The sequence below is a fragment of the Cherax quadricarinatus genome, chromosome 60, assembly GCF_038502225.1.
Source record: "Cherax quadricarinatus isolate ZL_2023a chromosome 60, ASM3850222v1, whole genome shotgun sequence".
Lineage (NCBI taxonomy): Eukaryota > Metazoa > Arthropoda > Malacostraca > Decapoda > Parastacidae > Cherax > Cherax quadricarinatus.
Genome location: NC_091351.1, coordinates 8,998,597 through 9,024,532, shown reverse-complemented (window position 1 = coordinate 9,024,532; position 25,936 = coordinate 8,998,597).

Sequence of the window (25,936 nt, the reverse complement as noted above, 5' to 3'; positions counted from 1 at the left end):
TGTAAATTCTATGCTATTTTTTCAGTATTTTTCTTTTTCATGGTGGCAGTGGCTGGAGGGGGGGGGGATAATATACTATAGTTCTGATCCAGACAGCAGAGGATAGTTCTTCCCAGCAGCTACTCTCAGTGTGGATTTAAGTTCTCACCCCCGTCTTTCTATTGTAGTCTCTCTCTCTCTCTCTCTCTCTCTCTCTCTCTCATCTCCTCTCTCTCTCTCTCTCTCTCTCTCTCTCTCTCTCTCTCTCTCTACTTTCTTTAGAAGAAACAAATACGTCGATCGTATTTGTAATACGCGAGAACGGCCCCGGATAAGTTATCCCCTCGTCAACAAACACCAGAGATATATCATGAAGTGTGTGGCCATGTTGAACGCGTCAACGCTACTCTCCGTGAAACACTGTATGCCATCAATGTTGTCTCCTACAGCTCTGTACTCAGATCGTAAATATAATTTCACTTGTCGTGCCTGGCGCTGGTGGCGGCCGCAGGTGTCCTGCATGTAGTGATATCTGTGCCACTCTATCTTGATTTCTGCTTGTCGGTGTCTAGCTTGACCTGTTTCTCCCTTTCTGGTGTGGGCACATCTTTATAATTATTTCTCGAAGCTTATTTCTCACTATATATATTACTCGACGCTCCTTCCTCTTGATACCTCTTGGTACAAACTCTCTTGCTATCTAACTTATTCCTGCTGACATGCAGAATATGATATCGAATCTTGGTCTTAACCAGCAGTATCTCCCAGACATAAGAGGAAGGGCATTGGTTATCACTTAACAGTTAAGGAATAAGAACGGATGCAATGGTGAGCGTGACCCAGTAATGGACGTAGGTTATGTTGAACAGTTACCGAAGCCTTCCAATGTACCAAGATAACTTTGTGTTTACTGTTCCAGAAAAGTATCCACTTTGCTTCTAAATCCCATATTTCTTGACTGCAATTCTGATATCTTGCGTGTGTATGTCTATGTATGTATGTATGTATATATGTATGTATGTATGTATGTATGTATGTATGTATGTATGTATGTATGTATGTATGTATGTATGTATGTATGTATGTACGTATGTATGTATGTATGTCTGGATGGATGGATGGACGGATGGATAGATGGATGGATGGATGGATCGATGGATGGATGGATGCATAGGTGGATGGATGGATGGATGGATGGATGGATGGATGGATGGATGGAAGTAGATGGATGAGGTAGAGTAGGTATGACTTAAGGTTGGTACAGGACGAAGAGTTGTGTTGCAAGAGGTTAATGAGCATACACTCGGCACAAAATGTTCGGCTACAAGAAGTAGCAGATGTAGCAGGAAGCACGTACACGGAGGACGTGCTTACTAGACACACTCGTACGTACACGGAGGACGTGCTTACTAGACACACTCGTACGTACACGGAGGACGTGCTTACTAGACACAATCGAACGTACACGGAGGACGTGCTTACTAGACACACTCGTACGCACACGGAGGACGTGCTTACTAGACACACTCGTACGTACACGGAGGACGTGCTTACTAGACACAATCGAACGTACACGGGAGGACTGCTCACCAGACACACTCGTACGTACACGGGAGGACGTGCTTACTAGACACACTCGTACGTACACGGAGGACGTCTCACCAGACACGCTCGCACGTACACGGGAGGAGGGCTCACTAGACACACTCGTACGTACAGGGGAGGACGTGCTCACTAGACACACTCGTACGTACACGGGAGGACGTGCTTACTAGACACCCCTGTACGTACAGGGGAGGACGTGCTCAGCTTCGACACGCTCGCACGTACAGGGGAGGACGTGCTCACTAGACACACTCGTCGTCACGGAGGACGTGCTCACCAGACACACTCGTACGTACACGGAGGACGTCCACAAACACGCTCTGTACGTACACGGAGGACGTGCTCACTCAGAAACACTCGTACGTACACGGGAGGACGCTCACTCAGAAACACTCGTACGTACACGGGAGGACGTGCTCACAAGACACTCTCGTACGTACACGGAGGACGTGCTCACTAGACACACTCGTACGTACACGGAGGACGTGCTCACCAGACACCCCGTACGTACACGGAAGGACGTGCTCACTCAGACACACTCGTACGTACACGGGAGGACGTGCTTACTAGACACACTCGTACGTACACGGGAGGACGTCTCACCAGACACACTCGTACGTACACGGAGGACGTGCTCACAAGACACACTCGTACGTACACGGAGGACGTGCTCACCAGACACACTCGTACGCACACGGGAGGACGTGCTCACCAGACTCGCTCGAACGCACACGGAGGACGTGCTCACCAGACACACCTCGTACGTCACACGAGAGGACGTGCTCACAGACACACTCGTACGTACACGGAGGACGTGCTCACCAGACACCTCGTACGCACACGGGAGGACGTACTCACTAGACACACGCTCGTACATACACGGAGGACGCGCTCACCAGACACCTCGTACGTACACTGGAGGACGTGCTCACTAGACACACTCGTACGTACACGGAGGACGTGCTCACCAGAAACACTCGTACGTACACGGAGGACGTGCTCACCAGGACACACCTCGTACGTACACGGAGGACGTGCTCACAGAAACACTCGTACATACACGGAGGACGCTCACCGACACATCGTACGTACACGGAGGACGTGCTCACCAGAAACACTCGTACGTACACGGAGGACGTGCTCACCAGGCACACACTCGTACGTACACGGAGGACGTGCTCATCAGACACTCGTACGTACACGGGAGGACGTGCTCACCAGACACTCATACGTACACGGAGGACGTGCTCACTAGACACACTCGTACGTACACTGGAGGACGTCTCACTAGACAGACTCGTACGTACACGAGAGGACGTGCTCATTAGACACGCTCGTATGTACACGGAGGACGTGCTCACTAGACACACTCGTTCGTACACGGAGGACGTGCTCATAGACACACTCGTACGTACACGGGAGGACCTGCTCACTAGACACACTCGTACGTACACGGAGGACGTGCTCACTAGACACACTCGCGTACACGGAGGACGGATCACCGGACACACTCGTACGATACACGGAGGTCGCTCACCAGACACGCTCGTTCGTACACTGGAGGACGTGTCACTAAGCACACTCGTACATACACGGGAGGACGTGCTACCAGACACACTCGTGCGTACACTGGAGGACGTGCTCACTAGACACACTCGTACGTACACGGGAGGAGTGCTCACTAGACACACTCGTACGTACACGGAGGACGTGCTCACCAGACACACTCGTACGTACACGGGAGGACGTGCTCACTAGAAACACTCGTACATACACGGAGGACGTCTCTACTCAGACACCTCGTACGTACACGGGATGACGTGCTCACTGACACACTCGTACGTACACGGAGGACGTGCTCACCAGACACACTCGTACGTACACGGGAGGACGTGCTCACTCAGACACCTCGTACGTACACTGGAGGACGTGCTCACCATACACACTCGTACGTACACGGGAGGACGTGCTCACTAAACACACTCTGCACGTACACTGAGGACGTCTACCAGACACACCTGTACGTACACTGAGGACGTGCTCACCAGACACACTCGTACGTACACTGGAGGACGTGCTCACCAGACACACTCGTACGTACACAGGAGGACGTGCTCACCAGACACATCGTACGTACACTGGAGGACGTGCTCACCAGACACACTCGTACGTACACGGTAGGACGTGCTCACCAGACACACTCGTACGTACACGAGGACGTGCTCACCAGACACGCTGGTACGACACGGAGGACGCTCACCAGACACGCTCGTACGTACATCGGAGGACGTGCTCACTACACACACTCGCACGTACACGGGAGAACGTGCTCACTAGACACACTCGTACTTACCTGGAGGACGTGCTCACCAGACACGCTCGTACGTACACGGAGGACGTGCTCACTAGACACTCGTACGTACACGGGAGGACGTGCTCACCAGACACACTGACGTACACGGAGGACGTGCTCACCAGACACGCTCGTACGCACACGGGAGGACGTGCTCACCAGACACGCTCGTACGTACACGGAGGACGTGCTCACCAGACACTCTCGTACGTACATGCAAGGACGTGCTCCAGACACGCTCGTACGCTACTCACGAGGACGTGTTCAATGCATCGCTCGTACATACACACGAGGACGTGCGTACGTACACTAAAGTCTGATGATATCAAATTAATTTTGAAAGACCGCCTTTTGAGAATCTGATAGTTAAGTAACCATCGTCAAAATTTTAGAAAATGTCCAGAGTTCTAAAAATCATTAGTTTTTTGTCTTTAGAGTAAATTGTTCATATGACTGTTTAAGCATTGTGTTCAGGTGAACTACTGTAAATTTGTTCTCATATTGTGTGTACTCACCTAACTGTGGTTACAGAGGTTGAATCAATGCTCTTGGTTCCGCTCTCTTCACTGGTTGCTACTAGGTCCACTCTCTCCCTGCTCAATGAACTTTGTCACACATCTTCTTAAAGCCAGGTATGGATCCTGCCTCACTACATCACTTTCCGGACTATTCCACTTCCTGACAGCTCTGTGACTGAAGAAATACTTCCTAACATTCCTATGATTCATCTGAGTCTTCAACTTCTAATTTTGACCCTTGTTGCTGTGTCCCATCTCTGAACACCCTGTCTCTGTCCCCATAGTGTGTGTGTGTGTGTGTGTGTGTGTGTGTGTGTGTGTGTGTGTGTGTGTGCGTGTACATATTTCAGTGTATATATTAAGGAGTGGTGTTAGTTAGGTGCTAGCAGGCATCACGCCTGTGACCCTGGCTCGTGCCAGCTCACACAACAGGTGTGGGAACCACTCACTCCTACCTACCTCTCGTCCTGCTCTTGCGTTTACCTGACGAGTCTTCAGGGAGCCATCACCCCTAGGCTTGAGATGGTTATAATCAAAACCATCATTTTTATAGGTGGAAAGGTCAAATGACCAACAGCTCCAGCGACGGGTCATCATGTGACTAAGATCACGTCAGGAAACACTTGACCTGTTTCCTGGGAAACCTTACCTAACTACGGCTCGGCTTCAGATCGGCCTTCTGGTTGGTAGTTCCAGACTCATCTGGAGAGTTCTGTTCGTCAAGAGGACTGGGACGATATCTCCTGCCTCTGGTTCTAGTCATGTGACGACTTGCTGACTCATGGCTGGCATTCCTCTTCAACCCTTAACAAAATTTATTTCCTTGTCGCTAAGCCTTCCGGTTCGATCTCAAGCTAGGCCTTCTGACTGAGAGTCTTCTCTTTCAGATTGTTTGCTAGCAGCATGCTGTCGGACGTTAGCACCACAGCCAGGCTGATCAGAAACTGTTAGAGGAACTTTTCAAGTTCCTTTCATCCTCTTAGATACGAAGACAGCCGATTTGAAAAATCTTTTGTGAGTCGACTCTCAGTGAAAACTGGTGCAGTGGGCACAATAAGGAACATTGTATCAGCATCCGTAACCAAGACATCCTACCAGAAGATGTCAGGAACACTGCAGGACAAGTGTAGGAGTCTTCATGAGGAAACTTGACAAGCATCTTTACCAGGTGCAATTTCTGCATTTTATTAAATATTTTACTGATAAAATTGTTTTGCCAACAAGTATAAAGGTGAAGATGTAAGTTGCATAAACTTGAGCTTTGATTAAGCTCTCTACATACAGTGAAACATAGTCCCAGTTAAAGCTTCTTCTGCAGCTTCATGTGAGTTTGTTGTCGCATATTATAAGGTTTGTGTGACTCCACTGGAAGGCCAGGACTGTAGCTGTTACCTTATACAAACTTCAGTGCCGTTTGTCATGATGATAAACGCTGTTATTTGTGAAGAACCTCTTTCACAATCCCGCGACTAAGAAAAGTCAGAATTCAGGTTATATACACCTGGTGGTCTAGGTGGAAATGTTGTGGCCTCTGAGTTAGTGTGGTCGGCGGTTCGATCCATAGTTTACAAGTTCTTGCTTTCATGATATTGTACAGTTCCTGTTTATATGACCTGTGACAGTGTGTTAATAGCAGATATGAGAAAACATTGACCAGGAAATGTAGTGAGGAACCGCTAGACATACCAAGGAGGACTGACGCTAGCCGCACTCCAACCTTGCTGACCTGTGCTTCACGACTCCACGCAACCATGTACGCAAATTATATTATTGCCGGGAAAATTTCGCATGAAGGTATCGTCGAGAATCATCATCATGAGTCGAGGCACACATGATGACCTCCACCTGAGTGGAGGTCACATCATGTCTGCATCATTTTATCAGCTGACTCACACACACACACACACACACATACACACTCTTTCTTTATCTCTCTGTCTCTCCTGTAACTATAGAGTTATCCATCTATTTAACAATATATTTATCTATCTACATGTCTACATATATAAAGTCGCTCATTTTTGTTATTTTTCAAAAGAAAAAATATGTTGTAGAATTTCCTAAGAATTTTGGATTTTTAATAGGCGTAAGACGTTGCATGTTTCAGGAGTTGAAGATTAAGAACATGTGCAACAGTTGAGAATCTTTATTATTGAAACTTTGCCCATACAGTAGCTTTCAGTCAACATAGAGGATCAGGTGTAGTAGTGAAATGATGATGTAATCAGTCCTCAACTTTGATGAGGGACTGATTACATCATCTTCATTTCACTACTACACCGTGACTCTGTATTTGACTGAAGAAGTCTACTGTAGGTAAAATGTTTCAACAATGAAGTTACCAACTGCTGTACATGTGTCTAATCTTCAACTTGTCGGTATTTTATACCATTTTCAACATTCCCAACGTGTGGCATAAACCTTGGTGATAAATACCGTCAAGCTGGTTTAAAAGAACATGTAAGCAAATTCTAGGACACATTTATTAGATAACGTTTCGGTCCTGGGACCTTGATCACTTCTAACAGAGGTTAAAAGAGTGAGAGAGTGAGTGTGAGTGACACATGGTGCCCTGAAGAATGCCATGATGGGATGACAACAAGTAGATAATGGGCCTAGTGTTTGTTTACGTGTTTTTCTGAACCATTTCGCAGCAAATATACGAGGGAAAATCATGGTCTCCGGTGGTGGTATGTGAAAATTATGCTGCCGGTGGCAGTGACGTACCATAGTCGTCAGGGGTCGATACTTATACTCATCTCATAAGCAATCAAGACTCTACCTTCCGTCATCAAAGGAAAGATGTGAAAACTGTGTAGATCTCGGCTAAGAAAGATTATCCACGTCCACTAATCTGGCGAGGGTCATAAAAATTATCATAATAGGATGGACATTCTGCGTCGATTTTAGAGGCCGTCTTTAGTAACATTCACGGTTCAGCAGTCCTCTGATGTTGCTGGTGTCTATTCCATTTCCTGCTCCTCGCCTTCAGTACCTGAAGTACCGAAGCAAATTTCTTGCAGCTTTGGGTAGGAGTGTTGGTTTTGTGTTGCGCTGAATTGTTGCAGTGTTCTCCATTCTTATGTTCGTATGTTGGAAATGGTAAAACATAAGTTGAAAATTATATGAATAAATGGTTTACAAAACCGATACGTTGATAAATGAGACACTTCTGCAACATCTGGATATCTGTATTCTGACTGATTACCTCAAACTCCTCCTCTTATTCTACCTTCTCCGTATTGACTGAATAGCCACTGTGTGGCGTGAAACCTTTCCAGTTACCCAAATGTCGCAAAGTGTCTCATTTATCGTTGAAGATTGCGTTCTTGCTAATGGCCGACCTCTACTTCCTTGACCTTGACTCGTACACCAGAAATCCTTCTCCTCTTCGATACTCCGCTTACTGAGGTTCTGTATCATCTGATGATTACACTGCTGGGATGTATACCTACTTCTGGAGTCTACCTGGAAGGTATTCCAGGGATCAACGTCTCGCGACCCGGTCCACACCAGGCCTCCTGGTGATCAAGGCCTGATCACAGGTTGTTACTACTTTCGCCTGGTGCTCCAGTGAGTAGAAGTCGCGTTTCCCCAAGAGTTCCCAGTAGTTGAGGTGTTTCTGATAGAACTTATATGTTCAGTAAGGGGACTGTACACTCTCTAGATCTGTAATTTACCTGCTGTGAATGGAGATGTTAATGTACAGCAGTATTCCAGCCTAGAGACACTCGCATATCCAGCATGATCATCATCATTTACACTCTATCAAACGTCCCACATCCATCCAAACATCATCCACAGATTGATTCAAGCACTACAGACCTTACAAGAACTCATATTACCATCCAACATTCAGTTCAACAAATATTATATACTATATCGGCACAATATCTCTGTCTCAATAGAATAGCAATTTATTTCACAACATTGCACAATGCCAGTTCAATAACATTCACACTACGAGAGTTAACATCAACCGTCGATATAGTCTTATATAAGATCCATATTCACCCTAAGATTAAAAGGATTGTCCGTTCGATAAAGAGAACAGATATAGAGTGCTTCAAAGTTTCAGGAATAGAGTTACCACAAATAAGTCTGATAGTTTGTTATCAATACTTGTAATGATTGAACAGAAAATTAAAGATAATTTCATTTGTTGTTATTCTTTAAACGTATTGGTTATTACATCATTTGTTAAGAACGTAAAGTCTGTGGTATTATTTCAGTTTAATGCTTTTCAAATATCATCTCCAATAATATGATCCAGTTATGGAGAGGTAGTTATTTCTGAACTGAAAACGTTTTGATTATGGTAGTTTGAATCATAACAATATGTCCAGCACGCCAGATTACAGGGTTTTGAGCGGTGACTAATAGTTTAGTTAGCTGTTATACAATGGAAGAGTAGTTTAACCATATCAGCATCACCACCATGTTTCATTGTCTTCATAGTAAGGTCTGTAACATGCAGGTGTTTTTACAAGTCAATGTTGTCCACTGAGTCAAACATCTGATACAGTATGATAATGGTTCAAACATAGTTATAATGTTAAATTAGTACACACGAATGAGGTCCATCAAAATCATTGATTGTTTGACGACGATTATGACTGCAATACATTGTTCAGATTACATTTCACTTATTTTAGCATATCATAAACCATATTGTCTGATAATAAGTCTACACGATGTGGTAAATTTGGTTTTATAAAGAAATAGTACTTTAATTTTTCAATTATTAATTGTTTTAGGTTTTCTTCCTGGTCTCATAGATCAAATAATCAACGATATTCATTTTCTGTTTAATGTTTATTTACCGATAATTATGTTGAGGTTTGTGATCTTTCTCGCCTTTCGTGGAGTGGTTGTTTTTTCCAGTTTTTTTTCTTCTTCTATAGAAGAGGCTAAAGACATTAGCTCACAATAATCTTCATACAAGATGATCCATAAGATATCTTCAAATATATTTATAAAATATGTTCAATGATCTGTTGATGTTCTAGTTGTTGTAACATGTCCTTCTAAGCTATTTTAACATCAAGACTCTAGTAGAAACTGAACTTCAAGACAAATATTTAGAATTAAAGAGTGATACATACTTCAATGTGTCCTCACATAGTAGAATATAAGAGATATTTCTGAGCAAAAGTTCTGCTTCAGTAGTATTTTGTCACTCAACATTAGAATTAACATCCAGCAGTCCTATCACAGTTTGAGCAACAGTAATCATTATAAACTGAGGTTGTCTGTCACATTTTCACACAGTTCAATGCTTTGTCCACAAACATTTTCACAGCAGTTCTGGGGTGTAAGGTTATTTACATCAGATAGTCATGTCTGCATAGCTCTGTGGAATTTAAAGTCTCACTTTATCTGTCTTTTCCTGTAAAATTTTACACCCAAACTTCAGATAACACTGATACACAACACCATGCTCTTCAAATCTGGCAATGATATCTGATTACTTATCCATATTCTGTCCATCAACATCAATCAGATCAGGCCACTGATAAGTAAATGTCATAATAAAAGATAACCATGTTGCAATACAACTATTTTTCATTCAACAATATAAGAATGTTCTAGTTGATACAATATATATCTGAGTATAAATAACCTGCACATAGAAGAGAGCGTTTTTGGCCAAAGTAGGGGCTATTTACAAAGTCGGACTGAAACGTCGTCAAGCTTCTCCTCTGTGTGCCTGGTTATTTAGGTATTGTCTCCAGTCACAACATTGTGCCTTGTGTTACTGTTTTAATGGACCAGTTACCTTCATGAAGACGATCCTTCAAGGAAATGAAAAAGAGGGTCCTTGATTATTATGGAGGGTTTTAATCTGAGGAGCTTGGGGACTTAATACCAAGTGATATGTTATTTACTATTAACCTAAACTTGCTCCGGTTCCTACAGCTGATCCAGCACCTGTTCGGTTCCTACAGCGATCCCAGACTTAATTCGGTTCCTCACAGCTGACGCAGACTTGTTCGGTTCACATTGATCCCAGACCTGTTCGGTTCCTCACAGCTGATCCCAAATCCTGTCTGGTTCTCGCCGATCTCAGGACTTCCACCTGTTCCACAGCTGGATCCCAAACTTGTTCGCTGGTTCCTCACAGCTGACGGTGACTCTGTTCGGTCTTCAAAGCTGATCCAGACCTGTTCGAGCCCTCACAGCTGATCCCAGACTTGCTTCTGGTTCCTCACAGCTGATCCCAGACTTGTTCGGACCTCACAGCTGATCTCAGACTTGTTCGGTTCCTCACAGCTGATCCCAGATTCTGTTCGGTTCCTCACAGCTGATCCCAGACTTGCCTGGAGCCCTCACAGCTGATTCTGCACTTGTTTGTTCCTCACAGCTGATCCCAGACTTGTCTGTTCCTTTCACAGCTGATCCCAGACTTCATCTGGTTCCTCAAGCAGCTGATCCCAGAAACTCTGTTGGTCTCTCACAGCTGATCCCAGACTTGTTTGGTTCCTCGCTGATCCCAGACTTGTATTGTTTGTTCACTCAAGGCAACCAAATGAAGATATAATTGATTTTAAGAGGAACACTTTATTTGTATTATATGAGAATTATTATATTATAATTGATGTTGATGATGACATTTATCTGAGAGAGAGAGAGAGAGAGAGAGAGAGAGAGAGAGAGAGAGAGAGAGAGAGAGAGAGAGACAGATGACAGAGACAGAGACAGAGACAGAGAGAATGTTAGAATGATATTGATTGCGATGATGCTGTTGTTGACGCTTTCGTTGTTGCCCTGCGTTGCTGCTCCCGCTGTTGCTGCTCCCGCTGTTGCTGCTCCTGCTGCTGCTGCTGCTGCTGCCGCTGTTGCCGCCCTGCTGCTGCTGCCCTGCTGTTGCTGCTCCTGCCGTTGCTGCCCTGCTGTTGCTGTTCCTGTTGTTGCTGCCGCCGTTGCTGCTCCTGCTGTTGTTGTTCCCGCGGTTGCTGCCCCGCTGCTGCTGCCCTCTGCCGTTGCTGCTGCCATGTCGCTCCCGCTGTTGTTGCTGCTGCTGTTGCCGTTCGCTGCCGCTCCTGCTGTTGCTCGTTCCTGTTGCTGCTGCTGTTGCTGCTCCTGCTGTTGCTGTCTCTGCTGTTGCTGCCCTGCTGTTGCTGCCCTGCCGTTGCTGCTGCTGTTGTCGTCTTGCTGTTGTTGTTCTGCTGTTGCTGTCTTCTGCTGTTCGCCCTGCCGTTGTTGTTCGCCGTTGTTACGCTGCTGCTGCTGCCGCTGTTGCTGCCTTAAGGCGTTGTCTCTGCTGTTGCTGTCTCTGCTGTTGCTGCCCTGCTGTTGTTGCTCCCAAGGTTGCTGTCTTGCTGTTGCTGTTCCTAAGCTGTTGTTATCTCTTCCGTTGTCGTCTCTGCTGTTGCTGCCCTGCTGTTGCTGCTCCCATGTTACTGCCCTGCTGTTACTGTTCCTTCCAAGCTGCTGCCTTGATGTTGTTGTCTGCTGTTACTGTTCCTTCCGTCCCTGCTGTTGCTGCCCTGCTGCTGCTGCCCTTGCTCGTTGCTGCCCTTCTGCTAAGTTGCTCCTGCTGTTGCTGCCCTGCTGTTGCTGTCTTGCTGTTTGCCCTGCTACTGTTCCTTCTGTTGCTGCCTACCGTTGCCAAGTTGCTGCTGTTGCTGCTGCTGCTGTTGCTGTCTCTGCTGTTGCTATTCCTTCTGTTGCTGCTCCTGCTGTTGCTGCCCTGTTGTTAAGCGTTCTGCTGTTAAGCGTTTTGTTGCTGCTCCCTGTTGCTCCGCTGTTGCTGCCCTTCTGTTGCTGCTCATCGTTGCTGTTCTGCTGTTGTTGTTCTGCTGTTGTTGTTCCTGCTGTTGCTGTTCCTGCTGTTGTTGTTCCTGCTGTTGTTGCTCATGCTGTTGCTGCTCCTGCTGTTGTTGCTCCTGCTGTTGCTGTCTCCTTGCTGTTGTTGTTCCTTCTGATGCTATTCCTTCTGTTGCTGCTCCTGCTGTTGCTGCCCTGCTGTTGCTGCCCTGCTGTTGCTGCTCCTCCTGCTGCTGTTCTTGTTGTGCCATTGTTCCTTCTGTTGCTGTTCCTGCTGCTGCTGCTGCTGCTGTTGTCTCTCCTGTTGTTGCTGTCTCTGCTGTTGCTGTTTCTTCTGTTGTTGTTCCTGGCTGTTGCTGCTCCTTCTGTTGTTTCTCCTGCTGTTACTGTTCCTTCTGTTGCTGCTCCTGCTGTTGGTGTTCCTTCTGCTTCTGCCCAGCTGCTGTTCCTTCTATTGCTGTTGCTGCTGTTACTCCCACAAGTTGCTGCTCCTCCTGTTGCTGTTCCTGTTATTGATCCTGCTGTTGGTACTCCTGCTGTTGCTGCTCCTGCTGTTGCTGCTCCTGCTGTTTGCGCTCCTGCGTTGCTGTTCCTTCTGCTGCTGCTCCTGCTGTTCCTTCTGTTGCTGCTCCTGGGTTGTTGCCGTTCTGCTGTTTCGTCTTACTGTTGCTGTTCCTTCTGTTGCTGCTCCAGCTGTTGGTGTTTCTTCTGTTGCTGTTCCTTCTGTTGCTGCTCCAGCTGTTGCTGTTCCTTTTGTTGTTGCCCAGCTGTTGCTGTTCTTTTCTTGTTGTTGCTTCTGCTGTTCCTGTTTCTTCTGTTGCTGCTCCAGCTGTTGCTGTTCCTTCTGTTGCTGCTCCAGCTGTTGCCGTTCCTTCTGTTGCTGCTCCTCCTGTTGCGGTTCCTTCTGTTGCTGTTCCTGCTGTTGCTGTTCCTTCTGTTGCTACCCAGCTTTTGCTGTCTCTTCTGTTGCTGCTCCTCCTGTTGCGGTTCCTTCTGTTGCTGCCCCAAGTGTTGCTGTTCCTTCTGTTGCTGCTCCTGCTGTTGCTGTTCTTTCTGCTGCTGCTCCTCATGTTGCTGTTTCTTCTGTTTGTCCTGCTCTTGCTGTTCCTTCTTGCTGCTGCTCCATCTGTTGCTGTTCCTTCTGTTGCTGCTCCTGCTGTTGCTGTTCCTTCTGTTGCTGCTCCTGCTGTTGCTGTTCCTTCTGTTGCTGCTCCTGCTGCTGCTGTTCCTTCTGTTGCTGATCCTGCTGTTGCTGTTCCTTCCAAGCTGGCTGTTCCTGCTGTTGCTGTTCCTTCTGTTGCTGCCCTGCTGTTACTGTCTTTCTGTTGCTACTCCTGCTATTGCTGTTCCTTCTGTTGCTGCTCTGCTGTTGCTGTTCCTTATGTTGCTGCTCCTGCTGTTGTTATTCCTTCTGATACTGCTCCTGCTGTTGCTGTTCCTTCTAAGGTTCCTTCTGTTGCTGTTCCTCCTGTTGCTGTTCCTTCTGTTGTTGTTCCTCCTGTTGTTGTTCCTTCTGTTGCTGTTCCTGTTGCTGTTCTTCTGTTGCTGCTCCTCCTGTTGCTGTTCCTTCTCTTGCTGCTCCTTCTGTTGCTGTTCCTCCGTTGCTGTTCCTTCTGTTGCTGCTCCTGCTGTTGCTGTTCCTTCTGTTGCTGCCCTGTTGTTGTTGTCTTAGTTGTTAAGCGTCTCTGCTATGTGGCTGTTTCTTCTGTTGGCTGTTTCCTGCTGTTGCTGTTCCTTCCGTTGCTGTCTTCTGTTGCTATTCCTTCTGTTACTGCTCCCTGCTGTTGCTGTTCCTTCTGTTGCTGTTCCTTCTGTTGCTGTTCCTCATGTTGCTGTTCCTTCTTTGCTGTTCCTCCTGTTGCTGTTCCTTCTGTTAAGTTGTCTCTATTGCTGTTCTTCTAAGTTGCCGTTCCTCCTGTTGGGCTGTTCCTTCCTCTTCCTGTTCCTTCTCTTGCTGTTCCTTCTGTTGCTGTTCCTCCCGTTCCTGTTCCTTCTGTTATTGATCCTACTGTTGCTGTTCCTTCCTGTTGCTGTTCCCTCCTGTTGCTCTCCTCTGTTGCTGCTCCTGCTGTTGCTGTTCCTTCTGTTGCTGCCCTGCTGCTGCTGTCTTTGCTGCTTGCTGCCCTGCTATTGTTCCTTCTGTTGCTGTTCCTCCTGTTGCTGTTCCTTCCTGTTGCTGCTCCTGCTGTTGCTATTCCTTCTGTTACTGCCCTGCTTCTTTGCTGTTCCTTCTGTTGCTGTTCCTTCGTTGCTGTTCCTCCTGTTGCTGTTCTCTGTTGTTGTCTTCCTGTTGCTGTTCCTTCTGTTGCTGTTCCTTCTGTTGCTGTTCCTGTTGCTGTTCCTCCTGTTGTTGTTCTTCTCTTGCTGCCTTCGTTGCTGTTCCTCCTGTTGCTGTTCCTTCTGTTGCTGCTCCAAGCGTTGCTGTTCCTTCTGTTGCTGTTCCTGCTGGGTTGCTGTTTTTTGCTGTTGCTGCTCCTGGCATGCTGTTCCTTCTGTTGCCGCTTCTGCTGTTGCTGTTCCTCTGTTGCTGTTCCTGTTGTTATTCCTTCTGTTACCGTTCTGCTGTTGCTGCTCCTCTGTTGCTGTTCCTTCTGTTTCTGTTCCTCATGTTGGCGTTCCTTCTGTTGCTGTTCTTCCGTTAAGGTTCCTTCTGCTGCTGTTCCTCCTGGTTGATGTTCCTTCTGTTCCTCCTGTTGCTGCTCCTTCTCTGCTGTTCCTTCTTGCTATTCCTTCTGTTGCTGTTCCTCCTGTTGCTGTTCTTCTGTTACGTCTCTGCTGTTGCTGTCTTCTGTTGCTGTTCCCTCCTGTTGTTGTTCCTCCTGTTGCTCCTGTTGTTGCTGTTCCTTCTCTTGCTGTTCCTTCTCTTTGCTGTTCCTTCTGCTGCTGTTCCTCCTGTTGCTGTTCCTTCGTTGCTGCCCTGCCGTTGCCGTTCCTTCCTTGCCAATTCTTCTGTTGTTGTTCTTCTGTTGTTGTTCCTTCTGTTTCACCCTTCTGTTGCTGTTCCTCCTGAGCTGCTGTTCCTTCTGTTGCTGTTCCTCCTGTTGCTGTTCCTTCTCTTGCTGTTCCTTCTGTTGCTGTTCCTCGTGTTACTGTTCCTTCCTGTTGCTGCTCCTGTTGTTGCTGTTCCTTCTGTTGCTGCTCCTTCTGTTGCTGTTCCTCCTGTTGCTGTTCCTTCTGTTGCTGTTCCTCCTGTTGCTGTGTTCCTTCTGTTTCTGTTCCTCCTAAGCAAGGTTCCTTCTGCTGGGCTGTCTTTGTTGCTGTCTCCTGTTGCTGTTCCTTCTGTTGCTGTTCCTTCTGTTGCTGTTCTCCTGTTACTGTTCCTTCTGTTGCTGTCTCTGTTGCTGCTCCTGCTGTTGCTGTTCCTCTGTTGCTGTTTCCTTGCTGTTGCTGTTGTTTGCTAATATAATGTTGCCTTTGCTAACGCTGTTTCGTTGTTGTTGCTGTTGATGCTGTTGTTGTTGTTGATAGCCCGTCTCTCTGCTACCATGCAGCACATGCCATTTAATAGTGGGCGACCCACCACCATGGCTGCTACACAGACGACTGCTCAAGACTGTCATTTCTCCAGAATGCGTCGTGGCAGCGCAGGAAATGCCTGGTTGTCCATAGTCCGTGTTAGGTGGTCAGGTGATAATTGGTCGCCCTTTCTACCGCCTCCTCTTCACCATTTTCCTTACATGCAGGTAAACAAAATTTATGCTAAATAGAGAGAGAGAGGAGAGAGAGAGAGAGAGAGAGAGAGAGAGAGAGAGAGAGAGAGAGAGAGAGAGAGAGAGAGAGAGAGAGAGAGAGAGAGAGAGAGAGAGAGAGAGAGAGAGAGAGAGAGAGAGAGAGAGAGAGAGAGAGAGAGAGAGATGAAAATTTGCAATGGGGCAGCTGATTTAAGATGAGAGCTAAAGATGACTTTGTATGAGCAGTTGGAGCATGTGCGAGGAAGAGTACACACGCACACACACACACACACACACACACACACACACACACACACACACACACACAATAAGATCCATACATAACTTTAAGAAGAGGTACGGGATGGTGGTTCTGGAGCAGGGAGAGAGTGGACTCAGTAACAAACTAACGAAGAGGCAGGGCCAAGAGCTACGACTCAATTTCTGCAGCGCACGCACGCACACATACACACGACTGAGATGAGAGTACCAAGCTGACAGTACCAGGAGGAAAATAATTCCATGCCACGAACCAGAGGAATCAGTAAGAACAGAAAGTGATCATCGTCCAGTCAAAACGTAAAACCGATAAGTTGAAGAATGAGACACTTTGTCCAATATTTGAGAAACGTCTCCTCGATAAAGATTCCCAGAATGCTGCACAAGTGTCTCATTCTTTTTCAAGTACAAAATTCGAAAATAAAACAAAATTGCGAAGTATGCAAAGGCTATGAGGTAAATGGTCAGCGTGAAACAAGCTTTTTGTTACATGACGGCAGCCAGCAAATAATCTCTACTCTGGCTGTACTCCTTCCAGAACATCACTTCATCTGAGATTATTTATCCCCAGGATGACTCGAGTATGGAACACATTCGTACAGTATGATGTCAACGAGATAAAGTCAGTTGATCATAAGGAAAATGTTGGCCTACAGATATTCCAACTTCATCCTGCTCCCTACTTGTATGTCTCATAACAATAAAATGCTTTCAATGAGCTGATTAGGTACAGCTCTTAACTTGCCAATAAAGTTAGAATCCTAACCTCCGTAAATACTTTGTCAATAAAGCTAGATCCTAACCTTGTCAAACCCTGTGTAAAAAAAAAAAAAAACAGAGAAGGGAACAGCAACCCAGAAATGAATGTGAAGGTTAGAAGTCCAGCGGCACTTTCAAATTATCAAAGAAATCAAGTCTGACAAAACCTGCTTCACAGCCATCAGAAGAAAGTCGATGGCAGGTAATAAGATAATAAGGCTGAGACGGGAAGGAGAGAACGCTCCGAGAAAATGACTCTGAAAGTCTATAAGGAACTGAATAAAACCCCTGTATCTGAGTGGTTCCACTATTCTCATTCTAGAGTGGTCTCACTGAGTCTTAGATCCTAGAATGGTTTCAGTGACTCTCAGAGGTAAGAATGGTTTCAGTGACTATCAGAACTAAGAATGGTTTCAGTGACTATCAGAACTAAGAATGATTTCAGTGACTATCAGAACTAAGAATGATTTCAGTGACTATCAGAACTAAGAATGATTTCAGTGACTATCAGAACTAAGAATGGTTTCAGTGACTATCAGAACTAAGAATGATTTCAGTGACTATCAGAACTAAGAATGGTTTCAGTGACTATCAGAACTAAGAATGATTTCAGTGACTATCAGAACTTAGAATGATTTCAGTGACTCTCAGAACTAAGAATGATTTCAGTGACTCTCATCGCCTATAATGATTCCAGTGCTCAGTGGTCTTAGTAATTCTTCAGAACCAGGAACTTTACTCCGAAAATAACATCAGCCAGGCTGAGCACATCCTCGGCTATCAGGGGTCTAGCGGAGGCTGGTCGGTCTATGCCAAATATAATATATGGATACATCAATAACCATCACACTCGCGCTGTGCTTGACGCTTTCATAAGGCATATGGGATGGTTCAGGTAGGGAAGAGAGGTTCTTGTTAGCAGGTAGCTCCTAGGATATTTGGTGGTGGGTGGTGGTGGTGGTCGTAGAAAAGGTAGTAGGGAAATGTCTTAGAGGTAGTGGTGGTGGTAATAACATAACGAACCACTAAGATCGTTCATAGGTACCTACCGTCCACGGAACACACACACACACATATCATTATAGTAGCAGCATATATATATATATATATATATATATATATATATATATATATATATATATATATATATATATATGCAATAAGATCATAGTAACAGGTGATTTCAGAATATGTAAATACCACTCTGAAAGAATAGGAGATTTGTTAAGCTGTGACTACTCACATTATAGTTCGATAATGAGTAGTCAATGAAATCGTTTGAATTTCTATTCTTTCAGAGTGGTTGTCGCATATATATATGTATATATATATATATATATATATATATATATATATATATATATATATATATATATATATATATATATATATATATATATATATATATATATGTTTATATATTATATATGCATATATATATATATTATTGCAAACTTCACGAACGAGTAGAGCATCATTTAATAACACCAGAGCCTGTTCACATGCCAGTTTTGCTCTGCTCCTCATGGTGGGCGAAAACACATGATGCCTTTTTATCCACTGATGCGCTGCTCTTAAGGATCCTTGGTTCAGTGGATAAAGGCGTTTACATGTTTTCGCCCACCATGAGGCAGACCAAAGCAGCATGGGTCTGAGTCCTTGGCTAGTGCAGTGTTGTTATTGATATATGTATATATATATATATATATATATATATATATATATATATATATATATATATAACTTATATATATATATATATGGTAACTCCAACCCTACATTATCATATATAATATAGTGTTAAAAAGACTTTTTCCCCCCCGCCCTATCTCTACCCCCAGAATTTTAAAATCTACGCCCTCCCATTTTGGGGATTTATTCTGAAAGGGAACCCCGGGCCCCGATTTTCTTTAATTAAAGGGCCTTCCATTTTGGGAACTTCTATAGCAAATCTTCCAGTGTTGAAATTTTAGTTTTGAACCCTTTTCAATAATGGGTTCTCTGCATCAAACCCTTTTGCTATCCTGAACCCCCCAGTGTTGTGTTTTATTATTATTATCAGGGGGGACCGCTAAACCTGTGGGGGATTAAAAGGCCTTTGGGGGGAAGGCTTAGGCTCAGTTCGGAGACTGGAGCACAGATCAATTCCCTAGACCCAAGGCCCCTCCCCCGCATCATGGAACGTCCTTGAGGCCCCAGTGTTGTCGCTAAACACTAAATCCTCTGCTGCTTTTTTTCTTTCATAAAAACCCCCAGAGGTGGGGGGGTTCTTCAGAAAAAAAGCCCCTTGGGCTCTACTGAACCCCCAGTGGGGGGGTTCACCCTTTTGAATCAGTCGGGGGAAAAATTAATTTTAACCCCCGACAGCAGGGGCTCTAAAACCCACGTACTCTTGAAAAGTGTTTTCCCTGGGTACCAAAAAAAGAGGCCCCAAGCCCATGGACTCAACTCGTCCCCAGGCGGGGGGCCCCACCACCCCCAAATTTTTTTCCCCCAAAAAAAGGCCCGTCCCATCATCTTAATTTTAAATTTACCACTCCCCCCTTTGATCTGACTAAAAGAAGTCTACTTTTTGGGCGAAGTTTCATCAACCCCCAAACTGGTATTTTAAACATTTTCAACAATCGGCAGTGATCTCACCGTCTCAAACACAAAAATCCCTTCCCGAATTTTTAAAAAAATTGTAAAATGAACATTTAACTACGTAACATTATAAGGTCGGGAACCATTTTTCATTATTAAAATACCTTGTCCGGTGTAAACATGGTACTGAAGGAAAATTTACGTCATTTTTAAAAATCGGGCTATTTAAAGGGGTTTTTAAACCCTTCTTTTAACTAAACGTTTAAAAAGTGGCACTGTGGGGTTTACAGGTGACTTGTTTGGTGTGACCGGGGTGACCTGCCACCCCTGTGTGTCCCCTTCAGGACTGTGTGCCCACTGTCAGGACTGGGGCCACTGTCAGGTTTTTTTCACTGTCGGGTTTGTGTGCCACTGTCAGGACGGGTGTGCCACTTCGGGACTGTGTGCCACTGTCGGGACTGTGTGTCACTGTCAAGTTTGTATGTCACTGTGGGACTGTGTGCCACTGTCAGGACTGTTTGCCACTGTCAGGACTGTGTGCCACTGTCAGGACTGTTTACTGTCGGGACTTGTGCCATGGGGGACTTTCGTCATTTCCCGGGACTGTGTGTCACTGTCGGGACTGTGTCACTGTCGGGATTTGTGTGTCACTGTCAGGACTGTTTTTTTTTGCCGGGACTGTGTGTCACTGTCAGGACGGGTGTGCCCACTGTCAGGACTGTGTGCCACTGTCGGGACTGTGTGCCCTGTCAGGACGGTGCCTGTCGGACTGTGTGCCACTGTCAGGACTTTGTGCCACTGTCAGGACTGTGTGTCACTGTCAGGACTGTTTTCCCCTGTCGGGACTGTGTGTCCTGTCGGACTGTGTGTCACTGTCAGGACTGTGTTTTCACTGTCAGGACTGTGTGTCACTGTCGGGCTGTGGGGCCACTGTCGGGTTTGTGTCCTGTCAGGACTGTTTTCACTGTCAGGATTTGTGGGGCCACTGTCGGGACTGTGTCCCCCAACTGTTGCCATTTGTCGGGACTGGGGCCACTGTCAAGACTGTGTGCCCTGTCAGGACTGTGTGCCACTGTCAGGACTGTGTGTCACTGTCGGGCCCGGTCCCACTTTTTCCAGGACTGTGTCCCACTGTCGGAAACTGTGTGCCACTGTAGGACTGTGTGTACTTTTGGGCCCTGTTCCCCTGTCAGGACTGTGTGTACTGTCAGGACTGGGGCCACTGCCCGGGACTGTTTGCCACTGTCAGGACTGTGTGCCCTGTGGGACTGTGTGCCACTGCCCGGGACTGTGTGCCACTGTCAGGACTGTGTGCCACTGTCAGGACTGTATGTCACTGTCAGGACTGTGTCCCACTGTCAGGACTGTGTGTCACTTTTTGGGACTGGGGCCACTGTCAGGACTGTGTGTCACTTCGGGGCCTTGTGTCACTTTTCCGGACTGTGTGCCCTTCCCGGGACTGTTGTCACTGTCAGGATTTTGGGGTTTTCACTTTTCAGGACTGTGTGCCATGTCGGGACTGTGTGCCACTTTTCAGGACTGGGGCCACTGTCGGGACTGTGTGCCACTGTCTGTAAATGTATTTGTAAAAAAAATATTTTATATTATTTTTATTATTATTATTATTATTGTGTGTGTGTGTGTTTTTTTATTATTTTGTTTTTTTAAATTTTTTCTCCGATAAAGTTCCATTTATTTGGCGGGAAGGTTTGTTGTTTTTTTGGTTGGTCAGGGCACCCTGTTGCTTTTAAGGAAGCATAAGAAAAGCTATGGGGCAATCGGTCATGTTTTTATTTTGGGTTGGTGATAGGCCAGACTGTATAGTACCCAAACAGAAAAGATTTGTTTCCCCAGTGTTTGGTGGTGTTGATGGGGTTTTGCGGTGATAGTGGTAGTGGTTGGTGATGGTTGTTATGTTTTGGGTTTGGGGGTGGTGATGGTGGTGGCGAGTCGGAAAGTGTGTTGGAACGGGCGGTGGGTTACCGCCGGGGGTTCTTTTTTTGCACTCCCGTGGCTTCGCTGGCACATCTTTAGACCCTTTCTGCTCGTGGACGCCAGGTCGGGCTCCGGGTCTCCCCTTTCACAATTAATTACTTTCACTGTTTGGTGAGATTCTCATTTTTTTGGACCCTTTTCCCAAAAAAATACAACCCCACTGAAAAACATGATTGAATAAAAAAAAATTTTGACTCGTTAGGAAAAGATGGGTTTCCCAAAAAAATTTTCCCGAATCCTAGAAATATTTATAAAACATGGGCATCCCCAAAATAACCTTTAAAATGTCTAGAAGCACTGTTAAAACAACTGAGCCGTAAAAACAACTTTTAAAAAGGGTAGAAACATATTAAAACAACGTGAGCTTCATATAACAACTATTAAAAAGGGTAAAAACTTTAAGAAAAACATGAGTCTCAATAACAGCTTTTAAAGAACAAAAAATACGTAAAAACAATACCCAGTCTCGAAAACCTCCTACAAGCTTGTAAACACTTGTCGAAAGGCGGGGTCATGGTTCACCTTAGACATCACGGGGATGAGGGGGAGGGAAAGCCTTTACAAGGAAAAAGCAAGATATTCTTATGTTTTGAGAATCAGAAACTCGGGGAAGCTGTCAGGGGGTCACGGTCAAACAACAAAGCACAAAGGGGCCTTTACATGATAACTGGCAAGTTGAAAAATGCCCCAACATAAATCTTAAGGGGAAACGTTCTGAACCCGTGGACTGAACAGGTCACTGGCTGGCAGGCGTTTCACTTAAAATTCCCCAAAAGTTTTCACCAGTCTCTTATTCTTCTTGGGCCCAGACAGAAAAATTAGCCTCTTTCCTAACATTTTCCTTTTTTTAGTAAGATGGTTTGGTTTCCCCCCCCAGTAGGGCCCCGGGCCCTGCGGGGTTTCCTTTTCCCTTTTTTATGTTCTTTGGCAATATCAGAGTTGTTTTTTCCAGTGTGAATTCTGTAGAGATCTTCAAGACCACGATAGTGTAGCAGTGACCATCAAACAGAGTAGACCAGAGTCCAATACAATGTCTGCAGCGCATGTTAAAATTAATGCCTCTTTTGGGACACCATGTGCCCGTTGTTGTTGCCCTCCTCCCTCAGCCCCGGTTTGCCCTCCCACAGGCCGTAGTCCCCCTCCTTTGGGTCACGGTCCGTCTCCTCAGGCCGCTCCTCCCTCCTCCCAGGTCGCGGTGCCCCCTCCAGCAGGCCGCGGTCTTCCCTCCTCAGGCCTCGATCTTCTCCCTATGGGGCCGCGGTCCTCCCTCCTACAGGCCGCGGTCCTCCCCCCCTACGGGCCCGGTCCCCCCTCATACAGGCCACGGTCACTGCCCCCTACAGGCTGTGGTCCTCCCTCCTCAGGCTGCGGTCCTCCCTCCTACAGACCCGCAGTTCTGCCTCCTCAGGCTGCAGGTCCTCCTCCTACAGGCTGCGAGCCACTGGGGTGACGCGGGAAGGACAAGTCGTCAGGACGTGAAGGTATGCGGAGCCTGGATTGTGCCTTATCCTGCCGTCCAGCAGCGACCTATCCGGCACCAGCTCGCATGGCCCAGCAGACCGGCCTCCTGCTAGCGCACTCCCGCCTCTGCGGCCCCTCCCGCACTCTGCGGCACCTCCCCGCTGCGGCACCTCCCCTCGCACTCAACGTTTACGCTATCTCCCGAGTTATCGCCCGAGCATCTTGTACTGTTGGTTTCTTCCCTTGTTCCTGGACGGAGCGCCCTTGTGTTCTCCTTGTGAGGTATACCATGGAGACCCCGGCGCCCACCCGAGGACAGGGATTTGGTTTTACCACCAGGTGAAATTCTTGGGCTGCTTTAGGTATCCCTCCTCTCCTGAACCACTCACCCAACCATGCAAATATAACTAGGTGAGCACACACACACACACACAAACAAACACAGGACCTTGCTCGACCCGTGCCGCCATAAATAGGTGTGGTGAGCACACACACACACACACACACACACACACACACACACACACACACACACACACACACACAAACACACACACACACAACACAAAACCAAAATATACACAACCAACAACTGTTACCTAAAAGGAAACTGTATGCCTATGACATTGGTATGATGAGCTCAAACACTGGTATGTTCCCCCACCCTAGCTAACAATTTGGGCACTTATAATAACAGTGTGACTCTAAATTTACCCCATATCATGAACACTTGTTAAAGAGTCAAAACCCGTATGGAAAGAAAAAAAAAATAAGGGCACTCAAACACAGAGCTTTCCCTAAAGCGTAAAACGATTAAGTCAGAAAAGAAACCCCAGAGACAAAAGCTGCACAAATGTGAATGACTTTTGCGTGTGCAGAGGATGCAGGACATTGGAACAGAGTCCCCTGATGTGCAAAGGGAAAAAAATAATATCTTTTCTTTAAGAATAGGTTGGATAACTACTCTGCAAATATCAGATTCATTTAGACTATAGATTATTATTATGATCATGGGGGGCGCTAAACCCAATAGACTATACAGCGCATGGTGGGGGGGTGAAGGCATCAGGCTCAGTTCAGGGGAAATGGAGCACAGATCCCAAATCCTAGATCAAAAGCCCTCACCAGGATCAAGAAACCTCCTTGAAGGGTTTAGACTATGAATAATTTCTCTACAGCGCATTCTCACTTTTGGCTTCCGCCGATGTTTCCCTTGTCTCTCTTTATCACCTTTTTAAGCAATTTTATCATTACTTTCACTCTACCACCACTTCCTCTTTCCCTGTCCTTACTATACTATCTTCTGGCCTTCTCTGCTTATCTCTCACTTGTGACTTGACAATGTTAAGAAAAAGGACATAAGTGCAACTAATGTGACATTTTATTGTGGGAACGTTTCGCTCTCCAGGGCTTTGTCAAACCGCTAACAGAGTATTTGTCAAGCCTATTTTTATGATGCCATGCAATGCTCCATAACCTTTTGACTCATGTACAAATTGATTTTCTACCACTAGTTACTGCTACTACCACTAGTATTACTGCTACTACTCCACTAGTTCTGCTACTGCCACTAGTATTCTGCTACTACTCACTAGTATTGCTGCTGCTACCACTAGTATTACTGCTACTACTGCCACTAGTATTGCTGCTCTGCCACTGAGTATTGCTGCTGCTCCACTGGTTTCTGCTGCTCTGCCACTGGTATTTGCTACTGCCACTGGTATTGCTGCTACTACTGCCACTGGTGTGCTGCTACTGCCACTGGTGTCTGCTGCTGCCACTGGTGTTGCGTACTACTGCCTGGTGTTGCTGCTGCTGCTGCCTGGTGCTGCTGCTGCCTGGTGTTGCTGCTGCTGCTGCCTGGTGTTGTTGTTGCTGCTGCCTGGTGTTGCTGCTGCTGCTGCCTGGTGTTGCTGCTGCTGCTGCCTGGTGTTGCTGCTGCTGCTGCCTGGTGTTGCTGCTGCCGCTGGTGTGCTGCCTGCCACTGGTGTGCTGCTGCTGCCGCTGGTGTTGCTGCTGCTGCCAGCTGGTATTGCTGCTGCTGCCCTGGTGTTGCTGCCGCATGGTGTGCAGCTGCTGCTGCCGCACTGGTATTGCTGCTGCACTGGTGTCTGCTCCTGCCACTGTTGTTGCTTCTACTGCCACTGTTGTTGCTGCTACTGCCACTGTTGTTGCTGCTCCTGCCACTGTTGTTGCTGCTACTGCCAAAGTTGTTGCTGCTCCTGTCACTGTTGCTGCTGCTGCCCTGGTGTTGCTGCCTACTGCCGCTGGTGTTGCTGCTGCTGGTGTTGCTGCTGCTCTGCCACTGGTGTTGCCCCCTCTCCCACTGGTTTGCTGCTGCCCTGGTTTCCTCTCTGCCCTGGCTTGCTGCGGGCCTTGCGCGGTGTGCTCTGCTCTGCGGGCTCTGCTGCTCTGCTCTCTCCCACTGTTTTTGCTGCTGCTTCCACTGGTATTGCCTGCGGTTGAAACAGCTACTCCTGCTTTTGTGCTCTCTGCTGGTTTGTCTCTCCCTTGGTTTTGTGCTGCCGGGGTGTGCTGCTCTGGGGGTTTTGCTCTGCTCTGCTGCTGCTGCTGCTGCTGCTCTGCTGTCTGCGGGCTCTGCTGCTGGGGTTGTCTGCTCTCTCTGCCACTCTGTTGCTGCTCTCGCCGCTTTTTGCTTCTCCCACTTTTTTGCTCTTTACTCCCCTTTTTTCCCTCTACTCTCCACTTTTTTTACTGCTCTCCCTTGCTCCCACGGGTTTTCTGTACTCTCTACTCCCTATTGTGCTGCTGCTGCCCACTTGTTATTCTACTCCCACTGTTTTGCTCCTCCCACCTTTTTGCTCCCTACTGCCCCCTTTTTTGCTCTTTTCCTCTCAGCCACTGTTTGCTCTCCCCCTCTCACCATTTTGCTCCTGCCCCCTTTTGTACTGCCCCCACTTTTTTTCTCTACTCCAGCACTGTCTGCTGCTACTCACTAATTC